A 26,770-nucleotide genomic window follows, 5' to 3' on the forward strand; every position below is an offset into this window, starting at 1 on the left:
ATAATTTCTTTCATGTTTACAAATACAAATGAAGAAAATGCTTTTGAATTTTCAGTTGAAAACTGAGTGGCCAAAAGCTCAAGGTAAGAATCCAGGACTCTCTCAATCAATTCCCTCTCTCAATCAGCTTTCACAAGTTCTTTCCTAATTTTAAAATCACAGCAGCCAGAATTAATCATCAAATTTAGGAAAATTTCCTTACACAAGGTTCTTTCCCTTTGGTTTGTATTTTAAAAATATAATGACGCTACCTGCTTCCCGGTAATATCTATCAGAACAGCTCCTAACTAGGCCAAGGCCATTGTACTTCTCTTTAAGAGCATAATAATGGCACTAGTAGAATTTTGAGTTTAATATGTAAGCTCTATCAAGTCCTTTAAAAAATATTATAAATGTGTGAGCTAGAAATATTTTACTAGATAATAAATACACAATGGGTCACTTGAGAAAGGCACCATTGAGCTCAAAGATTGGTTTTGGTTTCTGCATAGTACCATAATTACTTTATTTTTATTTTTTTGAGACGAAGTTTCCCTCTTTTTGCCCAGGCTGGAGTGCAATGGCACGATCTTGGCTCACTGCAACCTCCGCTTCCCGGGTTCAAGTGATTCTCCTGCCTCAGCCTTCTGAGTAGCTGGGACTACAGGCATGAGCCACCACGTGTGGCTAATTTTTGTATTTTTAGTAGAGACGGGGTTTCACCATGTTGGCCAGGCTGGTCTTGAACTCCTGACCTCAGGTGATCCCCTCACCTCAGCCTCCCAAAGTGCTGGAGTTACAGGCTTGAGTCATCGCGGCCAGCCCATAACTACTAATTATAAAACTTTGGGTGAATCACTTAGTCTCTCTGAGTTTTAGTCTCCTCATTTGTGAAATGGGGTAATAATAATGCCAGCATTATATAGATCACAAGATATTTTTATGAGGATATATATGATAATGTACCTGATAATATATGTTCATGTACCTGAAAATACACATTATCATGTATATCATAAACATTTTTGAGTGATAAAATACATTAAATATATTAGTCTTAGGCTGGAAGCAGTGGCTCACATCTATAATCCCAGCATTTTGGAAGGTTTTACTTAAGCCCAGAAGTTTGAGACCAGCTGGGGCAAACATGGCAAGACCTTGCCACTACAAAAAATTTTAAAAAAGAGCCGGAAGTGGTGGCATGTGCCTGTAATTCCAGCTCTTACAGGCTGAAGTGGGAGGCAGCCCAGAAGTTCAAGCTTTCAGTGAGCAATGATAGCATCACTGCACTCCAACCTGGGTGACAGAGAAAAAAAAAAAGTCTTAAAGTCTGTGAGAAAAAAAAATTGAATTTTAGTTTACTATATTTAATGAAATCTAAGGTGCCATACGTTGTAAATCATGCCATTATTTTAGTTGCCTCTATAAAGGAAAACGAAACATTGTCAGTTCGATTAGAACACAAAGCTGAGATGCATTTCAGAGATGTTAACGTCTGAAAAACAGTGCTTCATTATAATCAGTGGAATATGGTAAAGTATATTGTCAACCTCATTAGACATGTGTAGATGTCATATTCGGACTTTACTGTCATAAAAATAGCATAGTTCTTAAATATGCAATTTGACAGCATGTTCAATTTTAAAAGGATGTATTTGAAAGTAGATTACTGGCAGTCAATAGCCCAAGTTCTGGTATGGCAGACCTGAGTTAGAATTTACATTTTTTCTTTTCTTCTTTTTTTTTTCAGACAGGGTCTCACTCTGTCACCCAGGCTGGCGTGCAGTGGCGCTATCACGGTTCACTGCATCCCAACTTCCCGGGCTCAAGCCATCCTCCCATCTCAGCTTCCTGAGGAGCTGAGACTACAGGTGTGTGCCACCGTGCCTGGATAATCTTTCTGTTGTTTGTAGAGACAGGGTCCTGCTATGTTGCCCAGGTTGCTCTCAAACTCCTGGTCTCAAGCAATCCTCCCACCTCGGCCTCAAAAAATGCTGGGAGTATAGGCGTGAGCCACTGTGCCCAGCCAGAAATTATTTTCTACCATTTAACCAGCTGCATGGTCCTTGCTAAGCAGGTTCATCATTGTTATTATTATTAATATTGTATATGATATGAGAAATAGGCAATCCCTATAGTGATTCATCAGTCTTGGTTAGAGAAAATTAATCCTATCAGGTATATTTGAAATATTTGATCAATATTTGATCACAATAAGAATGAAGTGAAATCACAATAAGAACAAAGTGAAAGTTTAATTGATTCAAGGTGATCACATCTTTATTTCTGGAGAAACAGCTCAGAGCTCTCATGTTGCTGACAGTGGATTAGAATCTGACAGACAGAATGTTCATACATACATATGACTAGAGTGTGCTAATAAATCATTTCCTCCAAATGGCACTCCTGTCATCATGTGCATCTGCGAATAGCACAACAGTTCTCAGAAAACATTTGGAACAAATGTGTGCTCTTTAAAAAATATGTTATATTTTATCCAAACCAAAAACTATAATGCTTATTTCAATTTTATTCATGACATGTGAGAATATATTCTATTTTTGCTGGAAAAAATATTCAATCGAAGTCAACATATTTTGCCTATTGTGAGACAGAATGTGATATACAAATGACATATAAATCATTTATCATTAAGTCAAGGATTAAAGAAATAATTACTTCATTTTCTTTTTCCTTTTGGATTTATTAAAGAAAAAAAAAAAAGGAGCAGCATTTTGACTATGCCAGCCTGCATATTATGTGGAGTAGGCAAATTGCTAAAACTCCTGGGCCTTCAAGTTGGTCACCCATAAAATGTAGATAACACCAATTTAACAAAAAGTTGTGAGAAAAAAGAGAGATTATAAACATACCTGGTACATAATATATGCTCAAAAATAGTAATTACTATCTTTTCCTGTCCTCTTAGAGGGATGAGAAACAGGAAGTGTGAGTTAAACACGCTTTTCCGTGTGTTCAAAAATGTTTTCAAAATGAACTTTGAGAATAGTTGGGATAAGTATAATTGACCCTTTCTCTAGCAATCAACCTCAAGCCTAGGTTAAATACTAGACTCCTTTTATGCCAAAGCAGAGTTGGCTTTATCATTAGTTTACACAAATATGTATATGAATACAAAAGTGTTAACTTAGGGAAACTTCACTACTCAATATAATGGCATTGGCTGCACCTTATGTGACCTGCTGGACAAGGTTCAAATCAACTGGGTAATGGAGGGAATTTTTGCAATGTACGGACACAATGCTCATTCAGTACTCTCTGGGCTACTCTGGAGATTTTAAGAACTGCATATTTTTAGATCTTTGATCCTCAGCTTCCAGTTCAGTTCTGGTCCTGTGTGGCTTTCTGTGAAATTAAGTCTCAGCATCATTGTCCAGAGCAACCATGAAAGAATGTTTATGCAGTAGGTACTGTTTCCCTGGACAGTAGTGAGCTTCTGACCTCTTGATACTTATGGGCTTCTTGGTATGACACCTTTTAAATCAATTAGCCAGAGAAAAGAGTTGTCATACAAGAGGAATTGGCCTATGTTAAGCTGATAGAGCTACATTGCCAAGGAGGGAGACTACTGGTATATCAGCCTCCTCGCAGGGAGGGATAAAGTTGATTTGGCATTGGCTGATCAGTAAATAAATGATGTTTGTGATTCAAGATCACATTGTAACTTTGAGAAAGTCTGTGACTAACAACAACAAAACCCAAATGAGTTTCAATGAGTTTCAAAACCCATGAGTTTCAATGAGTTTCAAAACCCAAATGAGTTTCAAAACCCATGAGTTTCAATGGTTTCTTCTCAGCATTCAACTCAACTTTGTTCTTAGTTGCACAGACCTCACCGCCTGAGTATGTCAAATTCACTTTTTCCTTTCCTTTTTGGATGGCAATGCATGGAATGCCCTTGTATAAACATAGCCAGGGCATGAGTACAATTCTATTTCATTTCCTCAACTCTTTGTTTTGCTATTCACTCTCATTCTCTTGTGTCTGCATTCCTTGACTACTGATGGATTCAGTCAGCGACAGCCAGGAAGGTGTGTAGAGGGATCCGTGAAGTAAAGGCCAAGGAAGAAACTCAAGTTAAAATTAAAAGAGAAAAAGGCAGGTGAATTCATGTTCTCCAGAAAAGCAAAATTAATAAGATGTATGTGGACAGAAAGAGAGGGCTTTCTTTTAAAAAATTGGTTCATGCCACTGTGTGTGCTGGCACGTTCCAAAATCTGCAGGGCAGACTAGTCGACCAAAAACCCACAGAAGAGTTGATGTGACAGCTGTGAGTCTATAGACTGCCTGGAGGCAGAATTCCTTCTTTTCCAGGGGACATCAGTTTTTTCTCTTAAGGTCTTTGACTGATTAGATGAAGCCCACACAGGTTACAGAAGGTAATCTGCTTTTCTTAAAGTCTACTGATTTAAATGTTAATTATATCTAAAAAATACCTTCACAGCAACATCTAGTCTAGTGTTTGACTAAATGTCTGGGTATAATAGCCTAGCCAAGTCGACAGATAAAATCATAAAATTACCAAGCAATCAAATAGCTCGCTTTGCTATTTGATTCTCAGATTTTCAAATTTAATGATTTTTTCTTTGTTTTGTTTTTTTGAGACAGGGTGTTGTTCTGTTACCCAGGCTGGAGTGCCATTGCAGTCATGGCTCACTGCAGCCTCTGTCTCCTGGGCTCAAATGATCCTCCCACCTCAGCCTCCTCAGCTAGAGCTACAAGCATGGGCCACCATGCCCAGCTTAATTGATTTCTGATAATTGGATGAAATTATAAGACATGCAATCAGCTTTCCTGGATGATTGAAATAACAATCTGCCTAGAGGCAGATGACTAGAACAAACTTCTCAAAGTCTATCTTGTTTCTTCAATAATAAAATTTTTGAGTTTAAATACCAAAAGTAAAGTCAACTGAAGATAGCTATCAATGAGAAGGGATGAATTTGAATGTGTGAACAGTAAGATAAGCAAAGCAAGAAAAGCTAGTAGCCACCAAACACAGGATGTGTCATATTCATATTTCTGACCCCATTAATTTAAACTGCTAAGCAAAATAAATACAAATGCTCATCTTCAAAACACTTCATAAAAGAAAATGAAATTAACTATTATAATACTAGGGTGATTCTCATTTTGCTCCTGGAGAAACTAGTGAGAAAGTTTAATGGCCTTTGTAAGGCAGTAGTTGAACTTTGACAAAGTTGGGATTTAAAAAAGAGCTTCCTGCCCTGTCTTCACCAGGATACGTCTCTCCCTGGATCCTTCAAACGGGTACAGATGAATCACCAAGAGGGCTGGTAATCTGGCTGCCACATGAAAACAAATGAGCCTGAGATGTTCTTGGAGTCTGAGGTTGTTGGTTCGGTCTGAGTAATGCACAGTCGAGCTGAAATTCAGCTGCCTTGTATCTGGATAAGGCAGAAGGAAATGAGTAAAACCCTGATGGGAACCAAAAGATGCTGAAAACATTTGCAGTGCCACCCAGCACAATTCAAAACAAAGTAATAAAAAGAAAGTTTATCTCTTTGGAGCCCTGCTCAGGAATTACAAGCTTTCTGTGCTGAACTCTCCTTCCTGAGGAAAGCTTTCACTTCTGAAAAATATACCCAGTTTTACGAAGACTGCTTTCTGAGGCAACCTTCTGACTTGATGTATTTCAGCATTTGGTTTTTCCTTTGTTTTTGCTGCTAATTTGCAACATGGTAATATGATGGCCTTGGGAGCTCCATACACATTTTAAGTTTAAGAAAAACTTTGTTTTCAAAAGCCATGGATTTTTCTCAAACAGACTAGACAGTTTGTAGCTGTTTAGCCCCAGAGACATTTTTGTGGCTGTGAAAATTTCTGCCACTGTGGACTCATAAAGGCATTGGGCTACGTGGTCTGAGCCAAGTGTATCCATTCTGCCTCACAGCCTCTGTCAGCCCCTCAGTCCATAGGTGGATACGAAGTGAATTACGTTTCATTCAGAGACAGAGGGAAGATTTTCTCCAGAGTCTGAAAAAGTTGATCATTTAGCTTGGCTTCCTTTTGAATAAGGTATTTCCAAAGCAACATAGACCAGATCTCACATAAATGTCATTTACCCTGACTGCAGAGAGTAAAATTATCCATTAAGTAAATCACTGACACTGTTAACATTTCCCGTGCTACAATATCTAACAATGACTTTTTTATAAATTGCTGGTTGCAGAAAGAAAGATGGCTGAGGTTACTGTAGAAGGAGAAAGGAGTGTTCCCTTATAATCTGTAGTATTTTTCTAAATGAATAACCAGAAAAATGTCAGAAGCAAGCAGGTCCAAGCCAATATGGTTCTGCCACAGGCTTACGGAATATAATGGACTCGCGGCATCGTGATTTTCCTTCCTGAGGTTCATCTCAGGGTCAGAGCACCTTCTCCCGAAGAGTGGTAACGCTCCCCTTTCAGTTACTACTCAGCGAAGTAGATAAAAGAAAGAGGGAAAATACATACAAAACAACTGAGAAATATTCCTGCTTATAGGAAGAGTTGTTTCTCTTTTTCTTTGCTAGCCAACATTTTGCTGTGAGGCTGTGTTCCTATCTTTCTGTTTAGAGACACTGATTAGAGTCAGAGGAGGGTCTCCCCTAGAAGAAGGCCTTGCTGAAGAAGCCTAATTTGCAAAAGGGTGCAAACAGTGAATGCACTGGAGACCCTAAAACAAGTTGCTATTGCCTCTGTTGCAGGCCCTGCCCCTCTGTAGGATGCAAAACACACTGCATTTATATCCTATGTGTTGGTGAATAGTGAAGTTGTAAGAAAGAAAGAGAGGGAAATAGAAACCCGTAAGAATGGGAACTTGTGCTTCCACTGATGACCAGTCTCATGAAATATCAGCCGGTGCTAATTGGAGGATGTCAGAAAACACGTGCCGACCAATATTTTCCATATGAATTCCAAATCAGAGATTTCAGTGTTTCTTGACAGTATTTTGGCCTGTCATGGTCAGAAACTAAAATACAAATAGCTGTGGGCTTCAAGAGAAAGTGCCTCTTGGGGGAGTTTGTATGACAATAAAAAATGGGGCCCTGCAAGAAGGAAACAAAAACACAGCCAGAATGACAGAGAGGTGGTAGAAGAATATCTAAGACATCTTTTCTTGCCTCTTCTCAGGATTAGTTATGTCCAGATGTAGTAGAGGTGGCACGCTTTCAACGGTTCACAAGGGATTGAGCTACCCATTTTCTAGACCAGGTTTTTACTCACTTCAATGAAAACCTACACAACTTGTATAAGAAACATTGCACCGCCTGGAACGGTGCCTCACGCCTGTAATCCCAGCACTTCGAAAGGCCAAGACAGGCAGATCACTTGAGGTCAGGAGTTCAAGACCAGCCTGGCCATGATGGTGAAACCCCATCTCTACTAAAAGTGCAAAAATTAGCCAGGAGTGGTGGCGGATGCCTGTGATCTCAGTTACTTGGGAGGCTGAGGCAGGATCATCGCTTGAACCCGGGAGGTGGAGGTTATGGTGAGCCGAGATTGGGCCATTGCACTTCAGTCTGAGTGACAAGAGCAAAATTTTGCCTCAAAAAATAAAAGTTAAAATAACAACATTGCATTGAAAGAAAGTATAATTTTTCATGTTTTCATTAATTTGGAAACATGCAGGCTAATATGTTAAGACATAGTCCAGAAAAAGAAGCATGCTAAACAAAAATTTCAATGCACGTTTCTGTCAAAATGATCCACATGAGAGATCTAAATACCAACCTGAGAGAACCGAGCTTAGTAATACCTGCTGGTAGGAGGAAATGTGCTGATCTGCTCTAAAACCAAGTACAAACATACACGTTTAATTCTATATCCGTCACTTGATCTTTTCCTGTTTGGGCCAAATTAAGTGGAAGGAAAGATGGTCCAATAGAACATTAATTAATAGTTTTTATTTTCCTATTTTTTTAAAATTTTGTTTTCTGAAAAGCTTCTATTGGCTTTTACAAAGCCAATTTTGATTTTTACAAAGCAGATGGAAAAAGATAATATAAAATGCAATAAACTGAGCAAGACTATTACAATAGTAATTAAATATTGTTAATGTCAATGCAAAACAGTTTTTTTTTGTTTGTTTGTTTGTTTTTTTAAGGAAAACAATAAATAGCTGTAAAAGATTGGAGTGGATATCTCTTGTCTTTGTGGTTCCAGCTCCATTCCCCATTATTTTCCTGCTATCACATATTACTGTTTTGTTCCAGGCGTTACGGCTCCATTGACTTCATTTAATTATTTAACAAACATTTATACAATGCTTCATGTGAGTGGCACACATTTTTCTAAGCACATCACAAAATTAACTTACTTACTATAACAACCATACGAAATAGTATTATGATCTTGGTTTTAGAAAAAAATTAAGGCATAGAGAAAATATGTAATTTACCGAAGGTTACCTATCTATTAATAGTAAGAGATGGAGCTGAAAAATGAGGTCTCATCAGCTATCATAGTAACTATGTGTTGTCCTATGAAGCCTCATCTCCAAATAAATATGCTTAACAGAAGCGAATATTTTCTCTAACTCATCATTCCTGGTCAGCATGAATTCTTTTCATTTAAGCACGTGGCCTTTTCTCTAGCTCACAAAAGTACATTTGTCATAATACTTAACTTTTAGGCTGGATGCAGTGGCTCATGCCTGTAATCCCAGCATTTTGGGAGACTGAGGCGGGTGAATCGCTTGAGCCCAGAGATTCCAAACCAGCCTGGACAGCAAGGCGAAACCCAGTCTCTATAAAAAATACAAAAATTAGCTGAGCATGATGGTGTGCACCTGTGGTCCTACCTACTCGAGAGGCTGAGGTGAGAGGATTGCCTGAAGCTGGGAGGTGGAGGTTGCAGTGAACCGAGATGGCGTCACTGCACGCCAGCCTGGGTGACAAAGCCAGGCTCTGTCTTCAAACAAACAAACAAAAAAAACCCTTAACTTTTATTCCAATTGCCTTCTTCTTTGTCCTTGGTTGATGATATTTCAACTGCATCAGATTGACACCTCCCAGGCGAAAGGGCTGTTTTTGTGTAATTTTCACTATGCAGTGTCCATTCTATTCATAGAACAGGTAACTTCTTAAAACATTCATCTGGAGATTAAAAAGTAATTCAATTCAACAAACATTTATCCAGCACCTATCAGATGTGATGCACTGTGCTACACATGGTAGTGATAAGAAGTGATAAGAGAATCTTTACCCATACTGCTAGCACATGTTAATAGACGATATATTACCATGAGAAAACAAGATAGGTCGATATCCCCTTGCAGTGAAAGGCTTTGCAGGGCTCCTTCCTCCTTGGTAGCCCAGAGTGAACCTTAACTTTTGCGAGGAGCCAGACCATTCCATGAATGATGGTGCTTCAGTCTTCCTAGGCCTGGAACATGTTTCTTAGGGGGAGGCAGGCTTCTTGTCTTCTTTTACTCCCATTTGGCAAGGACACTTCATTATGTAAGACTGCCACTGTTTATCTGCACCATATTCATGATTTTTACAAGGGATATTCTAAGCTTTGGCAGATATGAAGGAACATTTTTTTTTTTTTTTTTGAGACGGAGTCTCGCTGTGTCGCCCAGGCTGGAGTGCAGTGGCCGGATCTCAGCTCACTGCAAGCTCTGCCTCCCGGGTTTTTACGCCATTCTCCTGCCTCAGCCTCCCGAGTAGCCGGGACTACAGGCGCCCGCCACCTCGCCCGGCTAGTTTTTTGTATTTTTTTAGTAGAGACGGGGTTTCACCGTGTTAGCCAGGATGGTCTCGAACTCCTGACCTCGTGATCCACCCGTCTCGGCCTCCCAAAGTGCTGGGATTACAGGCTTGAGCCACCGCGCCCGGCATGAAGGAACATTTTATAATGCAAGGCTTGTAGTGGGCAAGACCTCGAATGAAATTTCTGTAGTATATCTGAATTACCTTTAAAGTATTCATTTTAAGGTGATTTAGTGCTTTTTTCCCCCGATAGGTCATATTCATTAGGTTTAGATGAGAATTACACTCTTCGGGCCAGGGTACTATCACTACATTGTAATTCCTAAGTTAAAAAAAAAAAAAAATGAACATTTAGTTGACTCTGGAAACCTAACCAACCTAAAGAATATTTAAGCCTATCCCATCTTTGGCAAGTATTTCTAAAACCTCAGAGTCAGAGCAGAAGCTAATCTTTGGAAAGTCCTCTCTTCACTGGCCAACCTGAAACCTATAATATTGTTTTTAATGGCTTGTAGTTAACACCCCAATGGTTATGAATGGGAAATTTCATAAAGGTATGTTTGGGGAGATGCAGTGAAGTGCCAAGTGTCTACTAGGAATTAGTTATTTATTCAAACATTATGTTATTGTTAGCTTCATTGGACATTTATACCTAACAGTTGCTACATAAATCTGGAAATTAATAAAACAGAACCCCAACACAAAAGAACAATCACTTTACATGTATTTCGTCTAAAAATGATTGAATGTGTCTGGGTATGTAAGAACTATTTTATGAGCAGACAATGTGAATGGTCTATTTCCAAGGCCACCTAGTGTATTTTGCACTTTAATGTACATCTGATTTAAGTTATCTACACCTGACTAACATCGTTTAAAAAATGAGTAGTTTAGAATTGCTTCTCAGTTACGATCTGGAAAGTAAATATTTTCACCTAAGGGAATGATAGCATGTGAAAATAAATAAGTTTTAGAAGTACAATCAATTTTGGTGCTTTCTGCAAGCCTGCCATACAATAAAGGTCAGTCTTTTAGAATTTGTTAGAAAGCACAAAGCCCTTTCATTTGTGATGAAGTACAGAAAAATGTCAACCTTCTACACATATATATGTTCCTGAAAACTCTGCAATAAATCTTCCCTTTTGTAAATAAAAATCACAATTTACGTATTTCCAAAGAGCTCTGTATTTGAAGGAATAATCTGGTCCATCCTCTTGTAAAGAATCACCTTTCAAGATACCTGTTACATAAGACTATTTTAACAAAGCAGGATAAAGTTTTAGTATAAGGTTTTACTAATTTGCAATCACGTAAAACAAACCAATAAGCAATAAATGCTATACATTTGTAATACAACTTATCAGGACAAATTAATTGTTTTTCATGATGAAGAGTATAGAAAAAAACATATTTGTGAGGATTTGCAATTAACTTTTTCAAGGCACAGTTATCAATAAGCCGGGAAAGCTAGAGGAATATGTAAAGTGGTAAAGTATAAGCAAAATCTTGGTTGAACAAGGCTTTAGCCTACTAAAAGTTTTTGTGTGCATAGCCTTCTCTCCATATAAAATTAGAAACATATTTTGTCTTTTTGTAGCATCTCATGAAACACTTTCCAACTTTGTAGAATTGTAAACTTCATTATTACCATGATATCCATCTTTTCTCATTGCCTCTATCTCAATTTTTCTTCATAATACATTTGTGTTTTTCTTCTTGTAGATCAATAAATATTAATGTAAGATGTAGGTAGTATGTAAGGATAAAGATAATTCTCAGAAACTAATGAACTAGACTAATAATGGTAGATAATAAAATCTAGTTGTCAGTTAATTATTTTTTGTGCTTACAAAATTTACGTTATTTACACTATGTATATATGTATATAAGTATATATGTATATAAATATACATAACTGTTATTTCAAAAAGTCAGTTTATTGGTGAGTATTTTTTAGCAAAAATATTTTTAAACCTGATATAATTTTTGTTAAATGCTAAAGTCTTAGCCCAAGAAGATGCAGTTTGCCATTTACCCAATTGATAGGCATCTATGTTACAGTTTTCTCTTGCCAAGTTTTATACTGGTGATTGGAGATACCAAATCAATGTGATATAAACTTTACAATTGTAGAGATTGATCTAATGGAAGGTGGAAGTAGGGGTGATAACAAAAACTAAAAATATAAATAAATAACAAAATTGCAACTTTGAAGATATATACACACATACATTGATAAAAGTTGTTGGAGACATAAGGCAAATTGACAATCATAAATGCACAACTAGTTGATACATAATAATCAATATTACATGGTCGAAGTCGAGGAAGAGGATGTGTATATTATGTGAATTCAAAATCCATAGTCACAAATCAAACATGAGCTACCAATACAGTGTCATGGTAAAAAAAATTATAATTCAGGAATATAAATAGAGCAATTAGAAACCATGAGGTAATCCTTCCATGAGATAAACTTGGTAAGGTCTTTATTATTATTCATCATAATGCTTTGTCCAGTTTTGGTTCTCACAACTTAAGTGAGATTTAGAGAACTTGAATGGGATACAAAGAGAAAACAAATATAGATATTTTTAAATACGGAAAAGTCTGCCATTAAAAATATATGAAAGTGGCCGGGCGCAGGGGCTCACGCCTGTAATCCTAGCACTTTGAGAGGCCAAGGCAGGTTGATCATAAGGTCAGAAGTTCAAGACCAGCCTCCCCAAGATGGTGAAACCCTGTCTCTACTAAAAATACAAAAAAATCAACTGGGTGTGGTGGTGGGCACCTGTAATCCCAGCTAATTAGGAGGTGGAGGAAGACAATTGCTTGAACCCAGGAGGTGGGGGTTGCAGTGAGCTGAGATCTCACCACTGCACTCCAACCTGGGTGACAGAGCAAGACTCCATCTCAAAAAAAAAAAAAAAGAAAAAAAAATATATGTGTATATGAAAGCACGTATTGTAGAAAATACCAATGTATTTTAATGTAATTGGAACACAGAAGAGAAAACTTGGAGAGTTTAGATGGATGTAGAAGTTTATGCTAGTCATTAGAAAAAGTATTCTGAGAGTAAGAGTTGGGAGTGACTGGAGAAGCACACTAAGAATAATTAGAGTTGAGAAATAATCCTGGGAGAACAGGCTAAAAGGACAATGCTGTTTCAGCTGGCAGAGAGAAAGCTATACTTTGGTTCACACGACTAGAAAGACCAGAGAACAACTCATCTGTTGCCATGTCTTCTCCTCCCTGCTAATTATAACATTACAGTGATGTATATGATAATGAAGCAATTTTACACTGAATCCAGATATATCCCACTTAGACAAACATGAATTAAGGGTTTCAAGTTCCATATTTTCCTTAATGGTAGAAATGTGGGAGTTAGGGGTGAAGTGAGCCGTTTCATTTGTGCTTTAGTGAGAGATTCGGCATGTCTCAGTGATGACGAAGCTACAGTCTGTCCATACTGCTTCTCCGTTTACACTGGACCTGGGAGGGATGGGACAGGAACTGGGAGATCTTGTCATGGCTGGTCAGGAGGGCGGGTTGGCCTTTTCACTTAGTGCTTTCTATTCCTCACTGGTCTTTTTCCCAACAACAAGAGATAAGCCTGACCTACGCTGGGAAAACAGGAGGTTTTGAAAGAGGGAGGTTCTTACTTAAAATGAACTCGATAAATGTTAATAAAAAATGATTAACAAAAAACGAGTTATTTTAAGAATGAGGAGTCATTTTTCACACTGAGAGACAGACTATACCAAGTCTATAGAAGAAAGTATATTGACCTCAAGTGAGAACTTTCTATAACTAAGGATTTTGAGAAAAATGGGAATAAGTTTATAAAAGATATTGTAAAATCTGTTTTTCAAGAAACAATAATTAGAATAAAAGAAAAATCTACTTAAATGATTTAAATGGGTCCTCATACATTCAATCCTTTATAAATTACTGGAGCTTGCTGAGTAAATCCAATGCTCTAAATAGGGCTGGATCTAAGACATCAGTCTACTACAGAGATCCTGCCCTGTCTTACAGGGATGGGCAGACATCACTCAGCACCTGGGCTTAGGACCCTGAAGGAACACTGGTTCAGGATTGCCTGATCTTTGAAAACTGGAACCTGAAACTTGGAAATCAGAATTTTTATTTAAAGTGTGACTTAAAAAATTCAGATTAAAATAAGAGCATAATATGGGTCAAACTAAAGATGTTTACTGGGGTCAAGTAAGGCTTGTAAGGTTACCCATTTGTGATTTCTAGTTTTAGACTCATTTCTATTTTGAAGGAGGAGGCTTGAGTACATGGCCCCTCATAGGACCTTGCAGCCACATATATTTCCAGGATCAACGACTCTTTTAAGGTTTTCTATATCTTGACACATCATCAGCACCACTCTTTTTTTTTTTTTTTTTCTCACATATTTAACTGCTGGGCAAGAAAGAAAAGAGAAGTTTGGTGCCAGGTTTCATGGGCCAGAGCTGGTTTTCCTTCACACTTGCACTATGATCTGGCATAAGAGCAAAAATCTTGTGAGGAGGGTGAGCAACTGGAGTCATAATTCCAGGGAGTAAGTTCGGTCCTACTTTAGAAAAATGTCCAGATAAGGCGGGGCACAGTGGTTCATGCCTGTAATCCCAGCACTTTGGGAGGTTGAGGTGGGTGGATTGTTTGAGCCCAGGAGTTTGAGACCAGCCTGTGTAACATAGCAAAACCCTGTCTCTATAAAAATACAGAAATTAACTGGGGGTGGTGGCGCATGTCTGTAATCTCAGCTACTTGGGGAGGCTGAGGCACGGGAATTACTGAAACTGGGGAGGCACAGGTTGCAGTGAGCAGAGATTGTGCCACTGCACTCTAGTCTGGGTGACAAAATGAGACTCTATCTCAGAAAAAAAAAAGAAGAGAAAAGAAAAGCAAAACAAACAGACAAACAACAACAACAAAAAACAGCTCAAAAAGTTTTGATTGCAGTCAGGAGGTTGGATTAAATGGTTCCTGGAGTCTCATTCTAGGCTAATTGCATGGTTCTCAGCCATTTTTGGTGATGTGTTTTATTCTCCCCCAGTATGAATATTATCCCCTACCCTCAATAGAGCTTTGAAAATCTTCTCTATTGAAGGTGGGGGATAATATTCATACTGGGGAAGAATAAAAGCTATTTATAAAAGCTTCTCTTCTGCCTTCAGAAAAAGAGTTACTCTTTTTACTTCCCAGAGCCTTGAAAAATGAATACAAAGAAACTTTGCAACTTCTCCTAAGTGAACAGTAAACCTTGAGTTTTTGTCTATGGATTTTTAAAATCATTGGCTTGACTAACATTCTCAAATGATGCAAGTCTCTACCACTAAACTTTTAATTCAAACCTAAAATGCTGCCATTATTTTGGGTAATGACATATAATTAAGTCTGCCGACTGTGTTCTCATGATTTTCTACCAGTGATGCATGGCTGCTGTCAAAAAGCAGCAGCATATCGGAGCTTATTTTGTCAAAGCCTTTGTTTGAAATACTCAACAAACAGGGTTTTCTTGATTTATCAGATCGTCAAGGTGGTTCATGTGCTTTTGTGAAAACCTGAGTCTCTGCCAGGTCCATTTATATTCACTGCAACCTTTTTTTTTCCCTAGACATGTTTAAGATGTTACCATAAAATGGAATGAAAAGCTAAGTCTAGTTTTCAACTAAGCATGTTGACTACTGTATATTCCATAAAGCAACATTGAAAAAGAAAACGGGTTATGGGATCTAAGATCTTATCTTTTCCAAAGATTATCTGTTGGTATCCTGTTACTGTCTCTCACTAGAGGATGAATACCCGGAGTGACTTGCTTCTGAGGAGTTGCTCTTCCCAACAGTTTTGCACCTGAAGATTTTAATAACATGTGCCAGTTTCTCTTCACATAAGCTGCTGGTAGCAAGCTAATGCAGCAGACTAGCAGAAGTCAAGAACAAAACTTGACTCCAGTGTTCTCCATGGCAGCAACTGGACTTCTGGAGGTGACTGCAAACCAGAGGACTTGTTCTATAAAGAATGGATTTACTAGCTTAGATCCTTAGAGCTGGGTAAAAAGAAACCTAGATGTAATTCCAGCACTTTGGGAGGCCAAGGGGGACAGATCACCTGAGGTCAGGAGTTCAAGACCAACCAGGCCAACATGGCAAAACCACGTCTATACTAAAACTACAAAAATTAGCCAGGAGTGGTGGTGGGTGCCTGTAATTACAGCTACTCAGGAGACTGAGGCAGGGAGAATTGCTTGAACCCGGGAGGTGGAGGTTGAAGTGAGCCAAGATCGCGCCACTACACTCCAGTCTGGGCGACAGAGTGAGATTCCGTCTCAAAAAAACAAAACGAAACAAAACAAAACAAAACAAAAAACCCGAAAGACCTAGGTAAATTTCAGATAACACAAATAGTTTAAAGGGTAATTTGACCCCTCACAATTTAATGTAGTGGCATACAGGGCGGAAAAAAAAAAAAAAAAAAAAAAAAAAAAAAAAAAACCACACACACACACACACACACACCAGGAAAATAACTTCGCTTTTTTTTAAAAAAACTTTTCACCTTCAAAAAGTTCTTTCTGGCCATTCGATACATATCTCACAAAACACAGCTGCTTTTCAAAGTATTGTTAGGGGCTAGAAAGAGGTGTTTGTTTTCATAGATCTAAGAGTAGAAAATAAAAAGGGAAGGAGTAGGAATTCGAGTGGTTTTTCACTTGAGAAAAAAAAATTTCATCATGAAAGAGGGATCTGTTTTCTCTAGACCCTGGATAATTTCTGTCAGCTTTGGCCTGACTTTTATAATGAATAGTTTAAACCCAAATTACAAGTTTAAATGAAGAGCTCTTAATCTAAAATTCTTAGTCCCAGCTAGAAATAATTTCAGGGATTCATGTGATGTTGAAATTACTAGTCATATGTTTTATTATGGTTAATCACAGCCACTATTAAAAGAAAGGTAATAATACATGTTTTCGTCTGCTAAGATCAGCTGGTGAAACTGCAGTTCTTACACCATTCTCACACAGTTGCAATGTTCTCACTAATTATCTAACCATCGGGACAAAGACTTACTAGAGCCAGGCAGGTCAAGGCAGCTCCTGTTGTAGGGTTCCCACTCGAAGTAAGAGCTTTATAGACAATGTGACCTATTTATCATTAAATATGCTGACTTATTATAATTGCTGCCAGTTTTGAGAGTCAGTGTTATTATTCCTCTGTTTGAATAACTGCTCTTAAATAAAATACAGGTAACAAATTCTCAGGGATGGGAAATAATATTCATGAGTTTTTTCCTCTAATTCTTTCTTTTCTTACCTTTTAGTTGCATATATTAACACATTTATTACTGTCACTGAGTTAATCCTTGCATTTTGAGAACACTCAAGAATTACTTGCATTTTATATATGAATAAAACAAGATACCACAAAATCAAATGATGCCATGTGAATAGAACTAATTCAGTGGCATAAATTACTTTGTTTTTCTTTTTTTTTTTTTTTTGAGACGGAGTCTTGCTCTGTTGCCAGGCTGGAGGGCAGTGGCACGATCTCCGCTCCCTGGGTTCAAGCGATTCCCCTGCCTCAGCCTCCCAAGTAGCTGGGACTACGAGTGTGCACCACCACACCTGGGTAATTTTTTGTATTTTAGTAGATACGGGGTTTCACCATGTTGGCCAGGAAGGTCTCGATCTCCTGACCTCGTGATCCACTCACCTCGGCCTACCACAGTGCTGGGATTACAGCGTGAGCCACCGCACCTGGCCCAATTACTTTGTTTTTCTAGCTGACCTATTTTGGCTGTGTGTAGTTCACCTTTCATCCTAATCCTGCATTTTCATAAGTCCAAAGATAGTGGTTTTTGAAGAAGCATTGTGGGAATGAAAAGCAAATTAATTACCAGCGTGTGTTCACGCCAGTGCCCCTTCTATGATAAAAGGGGTTCTATGTAATCAGCCTGCCACCAGAGGGCTGGCCAATCCCCTCCAGGAAATGGTGCCATATTGGAGATTCAGTGTTAGCATTTGCTGCTGTCAAATTGAGCATTCATCAGTGATTTTAGCTGGATTAGCCTTAGTGAGTGGCATTCCATATTACTGAGCCCATGCATAATATCCATCCCTATTGCAATAAATACTTTTGGGTGATCCCATTGGTTAAGTATTTGCATTTTGAGCTCTGTTGGTCTACAGGTCTTAGTTACCAAGGGGACTCCTCTGATTGGAGCTTCAGTTGTTCACTTTCAGGTAAAGCCAGTTGGTCATGCAGAACCATCTGTAACTCAGGTCCCCATCTTTTCTTCCCCAATTAGCTGGTGATAGAAAACTCCCCTTAAGGACATAGGTGCAGTTTGAGAGAAAGAAGGCTATGCTTCAGAAATGTGGGTTACGAGTATTTGTGCTACTTGCTCATGCAGCTTCCTTGTGTCTTCAGGACTTCATCAAGGCAGATCTTGTGCATACCACTTTTGTTTGACTCTGTAGTAATGCTATGCATATCCAACCTTATGGCTTAGTAGGCCATAAAGGACACGATGTGCACGCAGGTCATATAGTAAGTTAGTGGCCTATTTTTAAGGGTTCAGCCTCTACTAAGGGTTAGTAGCAAGTGGGAATTTAGTTTTGTAAAAGAAGAGTAGTAGTAGTAGTGTTCTACTAAAGATGGCATAGCTTTGCTACCACATCCTAGCAGTTTGTGCTGTATTCCATTTATGAGAGACTGTCAAAGTCTCCATCCATACAATATCCTTGTCCATTACTGATGCTTTAAGTACCTTTAGATCTGTAAGGTAATAGAGTCTAAGTGCATTGCAGCTTGCATGGAAGCCTGGGCCTGTTGCAAAGACTTATTCTGTTCTGGGCCTTTCTAAACACTGACGGATTTGCAGGTTGCTCTGGAAATGGGGTGTAGTTGTAATTCCAAATGAGGTCTACATTGCCTTCCAAATCTAAAATGGTCCAGTGGCATTGTGACACTTTTTTAATGGTAGAAGGATCCAGACACAGCAACTTGTAATTCATTTTGGAAAAGATATGTCCCAGACAACTCACCCCTGGTAATCTTACTGAATTTTTGTAGGATGCGTTTCTCACGTGCTGGCATACAATTGTCCCACCATTATGTCTGGCATCATTGCTACTTCCTGCTGACTAGATCCAACTGGCATGACAGCATCAAATGTAATATCCTAGAGTGAAATGGGGAGTGATCAAAATTCCTTACACAAAGCTGAAAAAGTGATAAAGCCCTGAGGTAGGAAAGTGATGGTGTATAGTTGATCCTATCACTACCTCTGAACTTCCAGCTTTCATTAATGAGGCATCCTGCAGGAGAAGCTGGATCCCTTCAATATGCACCTGGCTCAAGATTTAAAGAAGCTGAAGCAGGAGGCCCAGCAGGAGCTGGAGATGCTGTTGGCATAGCTCCTGCCCCCTTCCCAATCCATAAGCCAGCAGAAAAGCACAAATGTGCATAAGATGTATCAGGCCCTGTGCTGGCCTGAGTGTAAAGTAATATGGCCAATCTTTCACTTCAGGCTTCCTTTGCAAGATGCTTCCTATGGATCATGCTAAATAAGAATATGCAGGGAAGAAGATTCTGGGAAATGTAGTTCCAGTTTAGCTACGTTGATACAAACTGGACTTATCACATCAGGATAGCTTTGATCCCAGATGTAGACAGGACAAAAGCCTTTCAGAGCAAAAAACCTCCCCTGAATTCCTGAAACAATGAATATGCCTGTGAAGAGTAGAAAGCTTAAACAAGGGTTTCTTCCTATCTGCTTCATCAATAAAAAAAGAAATAATTACTATGATGGGCTGATGAAGTCTGCAAAATACTACATTTGTGGGGTGAGTGCCAAGAAGAGCAGGAGAAACAGTTGAAGATATACAGATGAACAAATAAATAAATAATTAAAAAATAAAGAAAGCAGAGAAGCTATGTGATGGAGATAACAAGCAGAGGTCAGTGTCCTGCAGAAGCAAGCAATGGTGATGAATGAGCAATATCTGTCTACAGAGAAGAGTGGCAGTGACCAAAAAGGGAAAAAGATCAGTTTCTCTCTGACTAGGAATATGCCTATCGGGCCTCAACTGAAAGCTTCTAAAAAACTGGCATATGGAACCTTCATTCTTACACATTAAAACAGGCGGAGACCAGACATGCATTGTCTCTTGACTGCATCCTTAGCACTTTGGGAGGCCAAGGTAGGTGGATCGCTTGAGTCCAGGAGTTCAAGAGCAGCCTGGACAACATGGTGAAACCCTGTCTCTACAAACAAACAAACAAACAAACAAACAAAACCAAAAACAAAACAAAACAACCAAAAACCAACAAAACAAAACAAAACAAAAAACAAAAAAAAACCAGGGAGAGGGTGGGGTGAGGTGGTGCATGCCTGTGATTCTCACTTTGAGAGGTTGAGGCAGGAGGATGGCTTGAGCTGAGGAGTTCAAGGCCAGCCTGGGCAGAACAGCAAGACTCTACAAAAGAGACTCTGAAAATGTCTCTATGAAAAAAAAAAAAAAAAAAAAGCCAGGCATGATAGCACATGCCTGTAGTCCCACCTATTCAGAGGCTGAGGTGGGACCAGTTGAGCTCAGAAATTCAAGGCTGCAGTGAGCATGATCTCTGCACTCCAGCCTGGGCAACAGGTTAAGACCCTGTCTCATAAAAATAAGTAAAAACACAGGCAGAAGTCAGGCAGCAAATGGCTCCCAAGGAACAGAATTCAGGATCTTTGTCCAACATAAGAGGGATTAAATACAATAGCTAATCTAAACTTTTTATAAAACTTACTTGTATAAGGCCAGGCTCGGTGGCTCACACCTGTAATTTCAGCACTTGCCAGGCTGAGGCAAGAGGATCACTTGAGCCTAGGAGTTTGAGACCAGCCTGGGCAACACAGTGAGACTTCAGTTTTACAAAAATTTAAAAATTAGCTGGATGTGGTGACTCACACCTGCAGTCCCAGCTACTTAGGAGACTGAGGCAGGAAGGTCTCTTGAGCCCAGAAGATGAAGGGTACAGTCAGCTGCGATCTTACCACTGCACTCCAGTCTGGGTAGCAGAGTGAGACTTTGTCTCAGAAAAAAATTAAAAAATAAAAGTACTTAAAAACTATTCCTTCCTTAATAATTCCAGTTAAAATAGTTTAATTAAATTTGGTCTAATTTTAATATTTATTTTTATATTATAATAATAGCCACCATGAATTTAACCTATTATTGTCAAAAATTAGGATGTAATTATATATCTAACATTATAAATGTTATTTAAAGTGCTGGATAGAATGGCATTTACTGAATCTTTTGGTCTCATTTTAAGCCAGACTCTCAGAAACTTAAGTGGGGAATTTGTACACTACACAGCAAACTTAGTGTATCTCTTTCACAAAGTCCAAGGAACTCACAAAGCATTTTAAAGATTTATGTGATATACAGGTAATAATTCTTACTAACTGTTAGATATAGGATACTTTAAAGATGATTATGAAGTCTGAATCTTTTAATTCAAAGAAAAATCCTGCAAAAACCACCAGTAACAAGCCAGGCGTGGTGGCTCATGCCTGTAATCTTGGCACTTTGGGAGGCCGAGGCAGGTGGATTACTTGAGCTCAGGAGTTCGAGATGAGCCTTGGCAACAGGGTAAAAACTCCCTCTCTACTAAAATACAAAAAATTAGCCAGGCTTGATGGCACATGCCTGTAATCCCAGCTACTAGTGAGGCTGAGACAGGAGAATCACTTTAACCTCGGAGGTGGAGGTCGCAGTGAGCCGAGATCCTGCCATTACACTCCAGCCTGGGTGACAGAGCAAGACTCTGTTTCAAAAAACCAAAAACCAAAAACCACCAGTAACATTGTAAACTCCTTTATAGAAAATTATCTTTTTTTTTTTTTTTTTTTTTTTTTTAGATTTTATATTTGGCCAATGCTCATGAGACAGTGATTGTTGACTGGAGAAGAATGGGTTGACTAGACCAGAGTTCTGATCTTAGCCACCCATGAGTTATGGAACTTTTGGCAAGCTTCTTAGCGTCTCCGAATCCTATTTTCTTTATCTATTACATAAAGAATCCTAATAGTTAACTCATAAGTTTGTTAGGAAGATTAAATTAAGTATATATATTGACTTATAGATATGCAATAAATTTTAGATGCCATTACTAACAGCAGATAATAAGAATCTTGGCCGGGTACAGTTGCTCACACTTGTAATCTCAGCACTTTGGGAGGCCGAGGCAGTCAGAAAACTTGAGGTCAGGAGTTCGAGACCTGGTCAACATGGTCAATATGGCGAAACCCTGTCTCTACTAAAAAAATACAAAAATTAGCTGGGTGTGGTGGTGCATGCCTGTAGTCCCAGCTACTTGGGAGGTTGAGGCACGAGAATCACTTGAACTCAGGAGGCAGAGGTTGCACAGTGAACTGAGATCGCACCACTGCACTCCAGCCTGGGTGACAGAGTGAGACTCCATCTCAAAAAAAAAAAAAAAAAAAAGTCCTAATTATTTAAAGTAACTGAGATATTTAATATCAGTGGACATTACTGAGTGTTCTCCCTAAACTTGGAACATTCTTTGGAACTACAGGGAACTTTAAAGAGAGTAAAAAGAGGTGGGAATGCGATGGAACCTAGATAGAAATAATTTTATTTATTTTTTATATCATTGATTACTAATTTTATTACTGCTATCTTCAATATTAATCTTTATCATAGGTCTCTGTGCTCATATAAATTATTCTGAAAATTATTAAACATCATAGAAACTAATTTAGGTATGTTCTATTAAAAATGTGTGCAATTTTCAAAAGTCAGTAGTTACTCTAAATTTTAAAATGTGTTTTAAAAATATTTTTTCTACAGTAGTCTCTTAAATCATTTCTTGTAATTTCTAAGTAGGCTCTAACAGGCGTGTAGTGTTTTTTACAAAACAAAAAATTTAAAAAAAGAAAAATAATTTCTTAGTAGGTAAATATTGGTGTTCAAAAGTGTGGTTCTAGCAGTTAACAAATTCATGAAATTGACCGACTGTTTTTTGAAAAATGTTTATGCTTATTGACCCTGAACCAGATACGCGTGTACATTTCTGATTCAGCACAGCTTATTATGATCTTGTTTATAATATTTGTTTATAACACTTATTGTGAACAGTTTCATAAAGAATGGTAATTTTCTTTGCCCTTGTTTCTATATTAATATAGTCACTGCCACAGATATGTGGAATTTGTGAAAAAAATTACCTAACTGCTGTGTTCATGGGGTTCCTGTCAGAATCACTCATATTTATTCTTCTTTCAAGGCTATCTGGGAGAGTTGGTGCAGACGAATCCAAGGCCTGAGCTTGTCACTGATTCCCTCCTTGCATTTTTTCTGGTAGTGCAAGTGAGGGAAAGAAAAAACTTTCAATAAATTCTTGTTACTGATGACAACATAGGCTTTCCGTATTTATTTGTTCATTTTTAAAATTTAATAACTTTATGTCAAGAAAATCAAATATCCATGTAAAATCAGTATCAAGGGAATGATGCAATACATTTCAATGACATCAGATTAATGGTGTAGATTACAAATGAGGGTGTGGCTCCCAGGCAAGGCCCAAAGCGCCTCTAGGTCAAGTAACTGACTGACTCAAAGTTAATTTGATATACAAGTCCACAAACAACATAATTTTCCAGTTGAACTTTCTCATATGTACAATAAACCTGCAGTCATCTGGTAAAATGGAGTGTTCTATTATCCTAGATAACAAATTCTTCTGAATATTTCCAAGTTAGCCATTAGAAAGTTTTTGTTGCAAATGGTCATAGTTCTAAAATATATTTTATTTGCATCTGCTTTGGTAAACGGAGTATGTGTGTATATATATTTAATTTTAGTTTCAGGATCAAAAACAGTACATTGAAGGTAATTTAGCGTTTTATTTAACTTACGGGATTATTACTGTATTCATAGTGGAAATTATCTTAATTTTTTTGTATATGAGAACCCCATTATATTGCTATAAGTGAGGTTAAAAAAATGTCAGTAAGAAAAGGAAAGATTCAGATTATTGCAGTGATAATAAAATGACAGGTGAGCCTGTGTAGTTGGCTGGCTGGGAGGTTCGGGGGCCTAGGAGATGATTCCTAATTGCATTTTACATGGGATTTTGCATTACTGTGAGGTCGTGCAGTTTTACTCTACCTACTTGATTGCTGCTGTTGTTGCTGTTGTTGCACTGTTTGTTTTTCTTTTTAAAAAGTGCCATGAGGCTGGGCATGATGGGTCTGGTCTGTAATCCCAACATTTTGGGAGGCCAGGGAGGGAGGATTACTTGAGCCAGGAGTCTGAGACCAGCCTGGGCAACATAGTGAGACCTTGTGTTTACAAAAAAAAAAAAAAAAAATAGCCTAGGTGTGGTGGTATGTGCCTATATTCCCAGCTACTTGAGAGGCTAAGCTGGGAGGATTTCTTGAGCCCAGGAGGTCAAGGCTGTAGTGAGCCAAGACCACGCCATTGCCTGGGCAGCAGAGCAAGACATTGTTTCTAAAAACAAACAAACAAAAAGGGGGCTATGAAAGATGTTTAAGTCTATGATCTTCAAAGCAGTGAAAAATAGAATTTTATATGCAAAATCTCATATAAACACCCTCTCCTCAAGACTACATTATGATCTGTTACCTGTTATTACAGTTTTGAAGTTGAATATGAAACAGAGAACTAGTTATTTTGCCCAAGGCCATGTAGCTAATAAGGGGCTATCATAGGATTTAGAGCTAGATCTATCTGACAACAAAGTCAGTATGATTTCCACGCCACCACATTGCAAAGGCAAAGGAGTTTTCTCCCAAGGCTTTTGTTTTGCCTGCATAACATCACCATTGCTGTCTTTATCTTTTTATTTTCTATTATGACTGCATCATTAATTACCAAGTTTTTCATGTCACCTTTTACCTACGTCTTTACTTACATTTGTGTGTGTGTGTGTTTGTTGTTTTATTTTGTTGCTTTAGGAGGAGAATGTTGCATTTTCGACACCACACTCTTTACTTTTTGAATTATACATCTCCATAGTGTTTATGTGTGTATCTACTTTTAAATACGTAGATTACTTTTAAAAGAATATAAAATATGGTCAAAGTGATTGTATTTTGGAAGAGGAGTTGAGTGGTAGTGTGAGTAAAAAACCTGTTTTTCTTTGTATAATTTTTAGTTCCTTTGGAATATCATAGAATGTTGTACTATGTGCATATTTCATTGATGGAAAATTTAAAATGTTTCAGTTTTGTGGACATTTGGGATACTAAAGACTGTTAGAAACTGGTTGTAGTTCATAAATTTGAAACAGAAACAAAGGCTTGGCATGTTGGCTCATGCCTGTAATTTCATTACTCTGGGGGGCTGAGGCAGGCTGACTGCTTGAGTTCAGGAGTTCGAGACCAGCCTGGGCAACATGGCAAAACCCCATCTCTGCAAAAAATTTACTAAAATTAGCTGGGCGTGGTGACATATGCTTGTAGGCCCGGCTACTCTGGAGGCTGAAGTGCGAGGATCACTTGAGCCCTGGAGGTCGAGGCTGCACTGAGTTGTGATTATGCCTTTGCACTCCAGCATGTACAAAAGACATTGTCTCCAAAAAAAAAAAACCAAAAAAAAAAACCAAAAAACAATCTTACATCATGGCTATGTTGCTAATTGATGGATTCACTGTTATACCAGATTTTATTAGGTGCCACATAATCCAAATTCTTTTGATAGTTAGAGCTTAAAAAACAGAATACACATGCAACAATAGCTGCAACATAGAATTTTAGAATCAGAAGATATCTTGTAGATCATTTAGTACTTGTAAGTAATCAAGAAAAAAAATATGTCTTTGGACTCTGTGTTCATCATGGCTTTTATTGCGGGGGGAGGGGGAACAGGATTTTCATTGTGTCGCCCAGTCTGGAGTGCAGTGGCGCAATTTCGGCTCACTGCTGCCTTGACTTCCCAGGCTCAAGTGATCCTCCCACCTCAGCCTCTGGAGTAGCTGGGTCTACAGATACATACCACCACGCCTGGCCAATTTTTTTGTATCTTTTCTAAAGACGGGGTTTCATCATGTTGCCCAGGCTGGTCTTGCACTGCTGGGTTCAAGTAATTTACCTGCCTCTACCTCTCAAAGTGCTGGGATTTCAGGTATAAGCCAGCATGCCCAGTCCATATGGTAAGGGTTGGCATGGTGAAATTAATTCATAGGAAAAAGGTACCCAGAAAAATGACTCTCATAATATGCTCTGAATATAATGTATTTTCTCTTGGCCATACCTTATTATCATTATTTATTTATTTTCTTTTGTTCAGTCTCCATAAAGACACTCAAAAATTGCCCATGCTGACTACATTTCAAGTCATCATGGTGAGATATTGGGAAGTTTTCAATTAGCAATAATCACACATTAGATAAACCTCACCGACTATGATACTGCCACTGTGCAGAGGTAGGTAGGCCACATCTTTCGGAAAGACATTTACATGGAGGATTTACATCAAGAAAATAATTTGCTTTATTTTCTGAAGGTTCTGACTCTGGGAATGCTTTATGTAACTGTTGTGACACTTTGGAAGCAAATATTATTCAGTAGCAACAGATTTTTTTTTTAATGTGACTATTACTGTCTAGTTAAATGTGTGTATGAGTGTGTGTATGTGTATTTTAAGTTTACCATGCCACATTATCACGACCGTAGTAAGCAGTGTGAAGATCACAAGAAATTGACAGTGGACAGTGATGCTCATGATAGCTGAAGGTATAAAACAGCAATGCCAGTGGAATATTTATTACTTTTTAAAAGGTGTTTAGAGTAAAAGAATCAATAGTGGAAGTAACTTATTCGGATAAAAATTCACTCTATTCATTTTATTTAGGTTAGATATTTTCTGATCACTTAAAAAACATCTTAAATAAATTACTTTCACTTGACATGAAATTTTCTTTCAGTCAGTGGTTTACATTTATTCTATTTTTGCTGTTGATTCCTTCTTATATCTCATAGTTTCTGTCTGAGAATATTTCT

General features: G+C 38.2%; 1 non-coding gene across 1 annotated transcript; it reads right to left on the bottom strand.

Annotated features, from left to right (window-relative positions):
* Positions 1 to 26,057: 26,057 nt before the first annotated feature.
* LOC123573303 (U4 spliceosomal RNA) lies at positions 26,058 to 26,196 on the bottom strand. The gene has a single exon (XR_006698007.1). It is a non-coding gene; the product is annotated as a U4 spliceosomal RNA (small nuclear RNA).
* Positions 26,197 to 26,770: the final 574 nt, after the last annotated feature.

This window comes from Macaca fascicularis, chromosome 4 (assembly GCF_037993035.2).
Source record: "Macaca fascicularis isolate 582-1 chromosome 4, T2T-MFA8v1.1".
In the NCBI taxonomy this organism is placed as follows: Eukaryota; Metazoa; Chordata; class Mammalia; order Primates; family Cercopithecidae; genus Macaca; species Macaca fascicularis.